This window comes from Cervus canadensis, chromosome 4 (genome assembly GCF_019320065.1).
Source record: "Cervus canadensis isolate Bull #8, Minnesota chromosome 4, ASM1932006v1, whole genome shotgun sequence".
Classification (NCBI taxonomy): Eukaryota; Metazoa; Chordata; class Mammalia; order Artiodactyla; family Cervidae; genus Cervus; species Cervus canadensis.
Genome location: NC_057389.1, coordinates 100,465,891 through 100,477,014, shown reverse-complemented (window position 1 = coordinate 100,477,014; position 11,124 = coordinate 100,465,891). Strand labels below are relative to the sequence as shown.

At 38.7% G+C, this 11,124-nt stretch overlaps 1 pseudogene; it reads left to right on the top strand.

The window, feature by feature from the left end:
* The first annotated feature begins 9,208 nt into the window (after positions 1-9,208).
* Positions 9,209-10,142, top strand: LOC122439488 (annotated as a pseudogene).
* Positions 10,143-11,124: the final 982 nt, after the last annotated feature.

The following is an 11,124-nucleotide window of genomic DNA, read 5'->3' as shown; positions in this document are numbered from 1 at the left end:
TAGGTTACCCACTCCAGTATTTCTCTTGCTAACTAAGATAAGATATTCAAAAGGTCTTGAGAATAAGGTGTGGTCATCTTTTGAGTATCTTATTCTGCCTACTAAAGGGTCTTTTCTCAGATATAAATCATTTTATGTCACTCAAAACTTCTTTTAAAAAATAATTTTAATTGGAGGATAATTGCTGTACAATATTGTGATGGTTTTTGCCATACATCAACATGAATAGGCCATAGGTATACATGTGTCTCCCCCATCCTGAACCCTCCTCCCACTTCCCTCCCCACTCTATCCCTCTGGGTTGTCAGAGCTCTGGCTTTGGGTGACCTGCTTCATGAATTGACCTTGCACTGGTCATCTATTTTACATATGGTGATGTATATATTTCAGTGCTATTCTCTCAAATCATCCCACCCTTGCCTTTGAGAGGGCAACAGGCAGGAAGGCCAAGGGTCACCAAACGGAGGAAATAGGCTGCAAATGTCAGACATTTTTTTCTCTCTCCCTTATGTGGCAGGATGAAACAAATTAGAGGTGTCAGTTTTTTTTTCTCTTAAAATTTTCTGTTGCCATGACGACACCTGGTTCCACCTGAACTTAACTTTTCTCAAACCTTGAGCTAACCAATGCTTTTTTCTTATGGAAGTGTTTTTCTTAAGCTATGTTAATGAAGCTATGTATTTGCTTTGGAATTTGCCTTTCTTCAAGATGTTTCCATCTAAAGACTAACTTTTTTTCCTTTTCTCAAACGTTGGGCTGATAATAGCTCAACAAACCAGTATTCATATCAATTGCTTTATGGATGGGGGATGACACACCTGGTACCATCCTATCACAAAAATCCATATTGTGGGAGAGGGGCCTGGTGAAACTCCAGCAGCCTTGAGGTGTCTCTCTCATCTGATTAATAGCTTTCTAACAGACATAAAACAGCTTGCTAAAACTAGAGGGGGGTGGGCACTCTCCGTCCCCCTTCTGATGTCTATGTCAGAAGCTCTCTCTGCCCCTTTCACTTTAATAAAACTCTGATATACAAAAGCTCTTGAGTGATCAAGCCTGGTCTCTGGTCCTGAAGTTAAATCTTAGGAGATCATGAATCCAACACCATTCACCATAAGCTATTACTTCTCCCACTAAAAAAATCAAACAGAATTTACCACTGCTTACAAAGTGAGTGAAATGTATCGTTCAAAATTACATACATGGAAGATTCTTGATGAAGACCTAAAACCATTTACACCTGAATCTAACAGAGTCATTTTCTTGTCATACCCAGACAAGGGCCTGCAGCATTAAGAACTTGTGGGGCATTGTTAGAAATGCAGAGTCCCTGGTACCTTGAATTAGACCTGCTGAATTATAATTTGCATTTGAACTTAGTTCAAAAACCAATAGTTCTTGGTAATTTTTAAGAACAATCAGTTTAGGAAAGTGTTAGACTAGAATAAATTTTATACCTTTTCGCTGATGGTATTTGAGGTAGTATAATTTTAAGTATTGAATACTGCCCTATGCATTACATGTGTAGGATCCCTTTAGACCCTGAAAAATATCCCCAGCTGCAAAGTCGTCTCTGATTGAGAATCACTGCCACAGATCTTGTGAACTAAAAGCATTTGAGCAATTAAGACTCCCAATCAAGACTCCATCCCTTTCTTGGTTTATAGCTTTGGGCAGAACATTAAAGCCCTCTGTGTGTCATTTCTATAATGGAGAATAAAGTGTTAATATATAAGAAGACTACATCACACTATAGAAAGAAAGAAAGGATGAAAGTGAAGTCGCTCAGTCGTGTCCGACTCTTTGCAACCCCATGGACTGTAGCCCACCAGGCTCCTCCATCCATGGAATTTTCCAGGCATGAACTTATATTAAAATTAAAGCAGACAGTGCCTCTAATGTGTTAAGTTAGGTTACAGTGTACAAAAATATCTAAATTCGTCTCATAATTAAAAAATTCATAGTGAAGTACTAAAGGATGATGTAAGCATAAATATCCTAATTGAGCTGACAAAAATGTCAGGGAGCCAAGGAGTGTAGTGCCCAAGGTTTAATATGAAAGGACAAACTTATACTCATAAAATATTTTTTAGAAATATTAGGAGTTATGTACTCACTACTAGTGAAAACTTGGAAGATCTGAGGGACTTAATCAAGTGAGAATTCTTAACCTTAGACTTTGAGGAAATTTTAGCTTGGACTAGGATAAATTGCAGGGATGGTTTAGACCTCTGGACACAGGAGAATTAAGGGAAAGGAGTAATAAAAACAGAATTCACCTGCCTTGTAAACTGGTCTCTTAGGAACAAAGAATGAATAGGAAAATTTTCCTTTTTGTCCAGACTCCTGTGCCCCAGGGAAATCAGATACAGAGTATGGGAGTTACAGCAGGAAGATGCCTAATGAGAAGCTAAGTGAGCTATAAAATCTCTCTGCTGTGGTCCCCTCAGCATGAGAAATCTTGGACACCACAGAACATGTTTCCTTTTGAAAGGTTATTGTTGAACCACGAAAGATGCTGGGATTCTTGGCCTCCAGAGGAGAAGAATTCAATCTGGGGCCAGAGACGAGGCTTGATCGTGCAGAGCTTTTGTGTAATAAAGTTTTATTAAAGTATAAGTGAAATAGAGAAAGCTTCTGACATAGACATCAGAAGGGGACAGAAAGAGTGCCCCCTCGCTGGTGTTAGCAATGGAGTTATATACGTTTTAATTAGTTATTACAGCGAATCAAAAGGATGTCTGGAGGTTGTAAAGACCTTACTAGACCCACTCCTATAATTTACATTTTAAGATAACAGGATTAGCTAGAAGGTTTTTTCCAGAAACTGTCCTCAAGCAGGATTTATTATTGTTGTATAGTCCTAAGGAATGTAGAGGGAAAAAAAAAATGTCTTTTTTTCCTCCTTGAGAATTCCAGACCCCTCTCTCCTTGGGGACCCCCAGACTTCTTATCAACCTGCCTAAGAATTGACCCTCTCACTTTGAAGATCTGAGTCTGACTGGGAAACCAGTCCTTCACTCCCTCCAGCTGTCTTTTGGGGACAGAGTTTCAGTCTCCATTATCAACCCTCCAGGAGGCATTTGAACTTCCACACAAAGACCTTTCTTTCAGTTCCCATCTGGGTGAGTCTGAGAGCCCCAACACTGTGGGAAAGAAATACAATGCAAACCTTGAGCATTTATCTGAGGTCACCTGTGATTCAGTCCAGCCCAGCTCAGACACCAGATTAGTGTGGTAGTTTGCTATCCTGATTATTGTGTGTGCATGCTCAGTTATTCAGTCGTGTTTGACTCTTTGCAATCCCAAGGACTGTAGCCTGTTGGCTCCTCTGTGCTTAGAATTTTTCAGGCAAGAATACTGGAGTGGGTTGCCATTTCCTCCTTCAGGGGATCTTCCCAACCCAGGGATTGAACCTGAGTCTCTTGCATCTCCTTCATTGGCAGGTGGATTCTTTATCACTAGCACCACTCGGGAAACCTTAATTCATAAATAAATGTATTGACTTAGGACTAAAAGAGGAGCAAGGGCTTCACAGGCAGCACTAGTGGTAAAGAACCTGCTTGTCAATGCAGGAGACATAAGACACAAGGGTTTGATCCCTGGGTCAGGAAGATTCCCTGGAGGAGGACATGCAACCCACTTCAGGATTCTTCCCTGGAGAATTCCATGGACAGAGAAGCCTGATGGGCTACAGTTCTTAGGGTCAGAAAGAGTCAGACATGACTGAGCAACTGAGCAGGCATGCAAAAGAGAAGCAAACACTGACCTCAGTAAGGTACAGTTCAGTGTTGCCAATTAATTGATAAAAATGAAAGTCCAATTAGAAGAGAGAATGGAAGACATAAAGTGTTTCCAGTAAAATTTGAACATAAGCTTATGACATACTAAGTAACAAGAGTAGAGAAATAGGTTATTAGATGTGGACAGATGTTCTGTGAAGTAAGGATTTTTTTTTTAAGATGGGTCATATATGACTGTTTCCATATTAATGAGTAAGATCTGGACCAAGAATTTCTTGAAAATATAACCCTCCTAACATATGTATGTCATGGCTGATTCATGTTGATGTAGGGTAGAAGCCAACACGGTAGTTTAAAGCAATTATTCTCCAATTAAAAATAGACAAATTTTAAAAAATTCTTGAAAGATAGTGACTTCGCTTTGCTGGAAAGCTTAGTCACTCAGTCCTGTCTGACTCTTTGTAACCCCATGGACTGTATCCTGCCATCTCCTCTTGTCCATGGGATTCTCCAGGCAAGAATACTGGAGTGGGTTCCCATTTCCTCCTCCATGGGAGCACTCCCACTCAGGGATCAAAGCCACATTTCCTGTCTCCTGCATTGCAGGCAGATTCTTTACCCACTGGGCAATGGGAAAGCCCTTTGCTGGATAGTTATATATGCTTACATATATATAAAGGGTTGGACATAACTGAATGACTGAGCACACACACACAAACATACATATATATATATGATATATATTTATCTGTGTGTTAACATTTATTCTGTTAATCAAAAATTGTCTGTGAGAACCCTCTGCATACTGCAGTTGGAGTGCTTTTATTACTGTCTTTGCTCACATTTTTCATAAAGAATTGGAGGTTTTATTTTTTTCCACAAAATGCTTGCCATTTAGTTATTTTATGCATGTATAGATATATTTGTGAGAATGTTTGATGATTTATAAAATGTATGTGGTCAGTCAGTCATATGGTGTTCTCTCCATTGCTTTTTACATTTTTTTAAATTGAAATAATTGAGCTGTCACTGCAATATTCTTCACTTGGCTATACTTGTTTTAAAAAAAATGACAGTGAATGTTTTCTTACATATATTTTAGTGCTAATTAATCACCTATTATGAGCTTCCTAGGTGACGATAGTGGTAAAGAGCCCCCTGCCAGTGCAGGAGAGGTGAGAGACACAGGTTAGATCCCTGGGACTGGAAGATCCCCTGGAGGAGGGCATGGCAACCCACTCTAGTATTCATTCCTGGAGAATTCCATGGACAGAGGGGCCTAGTGAGCTGTGGTCCACAGGGTTGCAAAGAGTCAGACATGACTGTAGCAACTTAACACACACACACACACACACACACACACAACCACCTATTAAACATATTTCTAACTTTTACTCTCTCCTTCCTTATTGTTCCTTTTAATCTTTTTGGTTAAATGTATTTCTGAAAGTTGTATTACCTTTGGACACCATGTAGAAATCATTTTTTTTAACCATTTGATTAAATGTCACCTTTGTCTTTCATGAACATATTTGAATCCATGTATATTTAAGAAAAAAAATTTAACTTGAATACTGTTTCCTGCTTGCATTTTAAAATGTCTTCTCTTATATTCTTTTATTTCCAAGTCTTTGGCAATTTCACATTGAATTAGTGGCTAATGTTGTTATCATTAAATTACTACTATTCACATATTTATGAAACTTACAGATATTCATTCAATCTTGTTACATTCAATTACTTTAAAACCACTACCACATAACCTAGTTTTATTCTCAGTAACATTGTCCCATATGTGCTTGGTTTCTTTTAAACCTTTCTTTCTATATGAGGCACACATACCTATTCATACACTTTTGTACACATGCATGAATAGAATTCTATGCACATCACAGATACTCTTGATGACTCAGTGCAGTCTTTTTTTTTTTTTCTACTTGTGTTGCCTCTTCCTTATTGGTCAATAATACCCCAGGACTTTCTTCCCGTCAACTAGTATTCAATGCAATATGGGTTCATTATTTGAATAGCTGTTTAGTATTTCATAAGGGACTCACACAGCTGATGGTCTTTCCTAATCTTTCTCTTTGAGTTCCTATTATATCATTTCTCCAAAAATATTTGAGATTGTTAAATTTAAACTGTTGTTCTAAGCAGGAGCAAATTTGTTTCCTCAGGAACACTGAAAAATGCTTGTAGAAATATCTGTCTTATACTCCAAGAACAGTGGGTGGAGGTCAGGGATGCTCTGGGCATCCTGCAAGGGACAGGACAGACCCCACCACACAGAACAACCTGCCTGAGAATGTCAATAGTGCTGAGGTTGAGAAGCCTCCAGTTAAAGAACTGGACTTTTAATATCTGTACCATTGTTCAGACGGTTTTCCTAACAATGTAACATTTTAAATTTCTGTCTGCAAACAGATAGTGCACCTTTGCTCCCTGTTTTGGAGTATCACTATAAACTGTGTGACAACTCTAAGTAATTTCCCAGACTGATGGTTGTGAAAAAGTGTTCTTTTCTTAACTATTACTGAGTTTGATAAAAAATTAATACCTTGAATAGCCATTTTTGATGTGTCTATTTTTATTATTATATGCCCACATAATATATGCCTCTTAATACTACCATTATCAACTTTTGAAATGATTTTTAATAATAGCTGTTTCTCAGTTGACCTTTAGGGGACTGTTTTGCCATTAAAATGTTTTTTCATTTTGCTTGGTTAAATACATCTATCTTCTGCTGGATTTATTGCTTTAAGATAGTTTGGCACACTTGTGGATTTTAGTGTATAATTTTCTAGGTATTCACCAAAAAGGATTGGTTTTTATACTGAATAGATTACCCCTCTGATTTATTCTATAATCTAATCTTCCCAAACTGAAGTACAACCTTATATGTATTTAATGAAATCTATAATAGAGACATAATTCCTGATTCATTCAATATGCAATAACTGAGAATCTAATATGTGCCATAATTTTCAGGAACATTATATATTATATTCACGTTTATGCATTTCCCAATTTAATTACTAATTCATTGGCTATCATTAAATCATTACTATTTTAATATTGTTTGAGTTAGTGTGTGATGCTCCATTCAATTTTTAAAAATACAGTTTCTTTGGAACTAATTTATTTAATTATTTTTCCTTCAGTTCCCTTTATTTTGTAACTTCAGATGTATTTAAATACATTTCTCTTTGCTTACATGTGTGCTAAGCTGCTTCAGTTGTGTCTGACTCTTTATGACTCTATGGATTGTAGCCCACCAGGCTCCTCTGCTCACGGGATTCTCCAGGCAAGAATACTGGAGTGGGTTGCATGCCGTCCTCCAGGGGATCTTCCTGACCCAGGAATTGAACCTGTGTCTCATGCCTCCTGCATTGGCAGGCAGGTACTTTACCACTAGCACCACCTGGGAAGCCTGTGTTTTTATATAAGTGCAAATGTATTCACATATCTTTCTGAAAATGACCAGAGCAGTTGAAGTCACTGATGATTAGGATTTTGCATTATCATGGTGAAGTAATAGTACAATGAAATAATTGTTTATATAATATAATGTCTAGGCATGAATCCTATGAAGAAATTTTTTTAGGGCAAAAGGTTGGATTGACGTGGTGTCTGTAGAATTTACAGAATGCAGTTTGAAATACCCTTTGCATGTTGAACAAAGGCCAGAAATAGTATTGGGATATGCTCATCAGATTTATTTTAAAAATATGATACTGCGTAAGCTCCAAGAATAACAAACACAAGATGCCCCAGAAGGAAACTGGGAAAGAGCTTGCCTCATTCCTTATAGAACAGTAAAAAACTGGTCAAATAAATGGAAAAGGTTCAGGGAAAATGTCTTCTATTGTTTTATATAAAACATTTTCAGCTGTTGCTGTTTTTGTTTGTATATTCATTTTTGTTGGTTTATTTGCCCATTTTTCTTTTGGGGTAGTCAAATATATCAGGTTTCTTTCATTATAAAAGTATAACTGCTCTGTCAAGGTAAACATGTAGTTTTCTTTTTGAAAATTATTTTTGCTGCGTGTCAAGAAGAGATAAACGGAATTGGAATGTAGCCAAACAAATGAAGATTTAATTCATCACATAGTCTCAGGGACCATTAGAGCTTATTAAATCTTTTACCCTCTATTGTCTATTTCATTTCCCTCTGTTCTCTCTCCCCCTGCCTCTCTTTCACACACACACACACATAATTTTTATATTTCTTTAAGTACAGAGCAGAAAGTGATCATAAAAACGAACCCCAAGTTTATTGGTCTATGGGCAGTCTGTGAACTGGAATTTCTGGATACCATTTATACATTCTGCAGGAGAAAGATGATCTGATCTGATCAGCTTGAGTTATAATGGTATCTGGTGTGAGGAGGGTGGTTCTGGGTGAGAGATGCCTGGCAGGAACATAGCCCAGGAGGACATGGTGGGAGTGTGTGTGTGTGTGTGTGTGTGTGTGCGTGTGGGCGCTTATGCCTTGAGAGCAGTTTTTAAAGCAGAGGCACTTGGACTCATATATTAAGGTGCCCTAAATCACAGAGCCGAGAATTCAGTCAGCAGAATGTACTAAGGATAGGAGATGCTTTAATTCACAGGATGCTTTTGCAACTAAATTCATAAAGTGCAAGGAACAAGCATTTTCCTTAGGTCCTTTGTAGTGGCCATTCCCTCACCAGGCACATATTTCTCTTGATATCATACTAGATCCTTCTCTCCCTTTCTTGAACTATCTGTTCAGTTATCACCTTGTTTGATGGCCTTAACTGAACATGCAGTATAGGAAATACTTCCTACTACTCTCTTTTATATCTAGCTTTGTTTTCTTCATACCAACTGTAATCACTTGACATATAATATTTTATTTGCACATCATCTTTCACCATCACTGGATTGTGAAAACTTCCTTTTTTTAGCACCATATACTTGTTACCTATATTTGTTTAGAGGGACTTCCCAGGTGGCTCAGTGGTAAAGAATCTGCCTGGCAATGCAGAAGAGGCAGATTAGATCCCTGGGTTGAGAAGATCCCCTGGAGAAGGAAATGGCAACTCACTCCAGTATTCTTGCCTGGGAAATCCCATGGACAGAGGAGCCTGGCCGGCTATAGTCTGGGGGCGGGGGGGGCAGTCTCAAAAGTGTAAGACATGGCTTAGTGATTAAACAGCAATATGTGTTTTGAACATGGTTGACACTCAATATATATTCTACAAATATATGAAAGTATTTCTCATTACAACTGTAGAATGCATATTTCTTTGGGAATATGCTGAGAGTGGGGCAAAAATGCCTAAGTAGAGATGAAACAGAACTTTTCTAAACACAAGATATTAGTAGTATTTTATTGACAGCAAAATAGAAATTTTACTATTTCATCTATGAGACTTATGCCTATTTGTGTGAACTTTAGTCATGTTATTTTCGTTTTTCCTGGTAGTCACCTCTACCACATGGAACCAGGTAATAATACACAATTTTCTGAATTTTTTCTTCTGGGATTCTCAGAGGATCCAGAATTGCAGCCCCTCATCTGTGGGCTTTTCCTCTCCATGTACTTGATCACTGTGTTTGGAAACCTGCTCATTATCCTGGTCGCTATCTCTGACTCCCACATCCACACACCCACGTACTTCTTCCTCTCAAACCTGTCCTTTGTAGACACCTGCTTCACTTCCACCACCATCCCAAAGATGCTACAGAATATTCAGACCCAGAGCAAAGTCATAACCTCTGAAGGCTGTATCATCTAGTTGTATTTTTACATACTGCTTGCAGGATTAGATGACATTCCCCTGACAGTGATGGCCTATGATTGGCATGTGGCCATCTGCCACCCCCTGCACCACATGGTCATCATGAGCCCCCGGCTCTGTGGACTGCTGGTTCTGATATCCTGGGTGCTGCTTGCCTTGTTTTCCTTGCTACTCAGCTTAATGGTGTTGCGATTGTCCTTCTGTCCAGAAATGCAAATCCCCCACTTTTTCCGTGAACTCAATCAGGTGGTGCAACTTGATAGTTCTGATAACTTTCTTAATAATATAGTGATGTATTTTGCAGCTGTCCTGGTGGGTGGTGGTCCTTTTGCTGATAGTCTTTACTCTTATGCTAAAATAGTTTCCTGCATGTGTAAAATCTCATCAGCTTGCATTTTCTACCTGTGTGTCTCACCTCGCGGCTATCTTCCTATTTTATTTTACAGCTTTAGGAGTGTTCCTTAGCTCTGCTGCTACCCACACCTCACATTCAAGTACAATCACCTCGGGGATGTACACTGTGGTCACACCCATGCTGAATCCTTTCATTTACCATCTGAGAAACCAGGATATAAAAGAGGCTCTAAAGAGATTATATTTAATGCCTAGCATAAAAGGCCAGTTATATTAGTGCTCTGGATTGTATAACTCAAAGAATTAGAATCAGAAATTGTTCTTTGACCATAGTGAAATAAAGTTTGCTCCTTGCACTTATTTCCTGGGATTTCCATTTTTCTTTTCTTCTTTGAATTCAGCATCTTTATACACTTTTAGGAACTCTCTTATTAAGCTTTATCCTTATTCTTATATATAGACATTTTTAAATTTTTTCCTACTCCACCATTTTCCCACCTTTGGATCAAAAATGTTTGGAAATTCCATTTCTTTGATGGAGTATCATAGATTTATGAAGAATTTATTAGGAGTAATGTCCTTTTATTAAAGCATTTAGCCTGTTGTTGTTCAGTTGCCCAGTCATGTCCAACCGTTTGTGACTCCATGGATTGCAGCAGGTCAGGCCTGCCTGTCCCTCACCATCTCCTGGAGTTTGCTGAAGTTCATGTTCATTGCATTGGTGATGCCATCCAGCCATGTCATCCTCTGATGCCTTCTTCTCCTTACCTCAATCTTTCCCAGCAGCAGGGACTTTTCCAATGAGTCATCTGTTTGCATCAGGTGATCAAAATACTGAAACTTCAGCTTCAGCATCAGTCTTTCCAGTGAATATTCAGGGTTGATCTCCCTTAAGGCTGACTGGTTTGATCTCTTTGTTGTCCAAGGGACTATCAGGAGTCTTCTCCAGTACCACAGTTCAAAGGCATCAATTATCCCACCTTCTGCCTTCTCTACGGCCCGGCTCTCACAACCACATGTGACCACTGGGAAGACCATAGCCTTGACTATATGGACCTTTGTTGGCAGAGTAATGTCTCTGCTTTTCAACACACTGTCTAGGTTTATCATTGGTTTCCTGCCAAGAAGCAATCATCTTCTGGTTCCATGGCTGCAGTCACCGTCCACAGTGATTTTGGAGACCAAGAAGAGGAATCTGTCACTGCTTTCAACTTTTCCCCTTCTACTTGTCAGAAAATAATGGGGCTGGATGCCCTGAT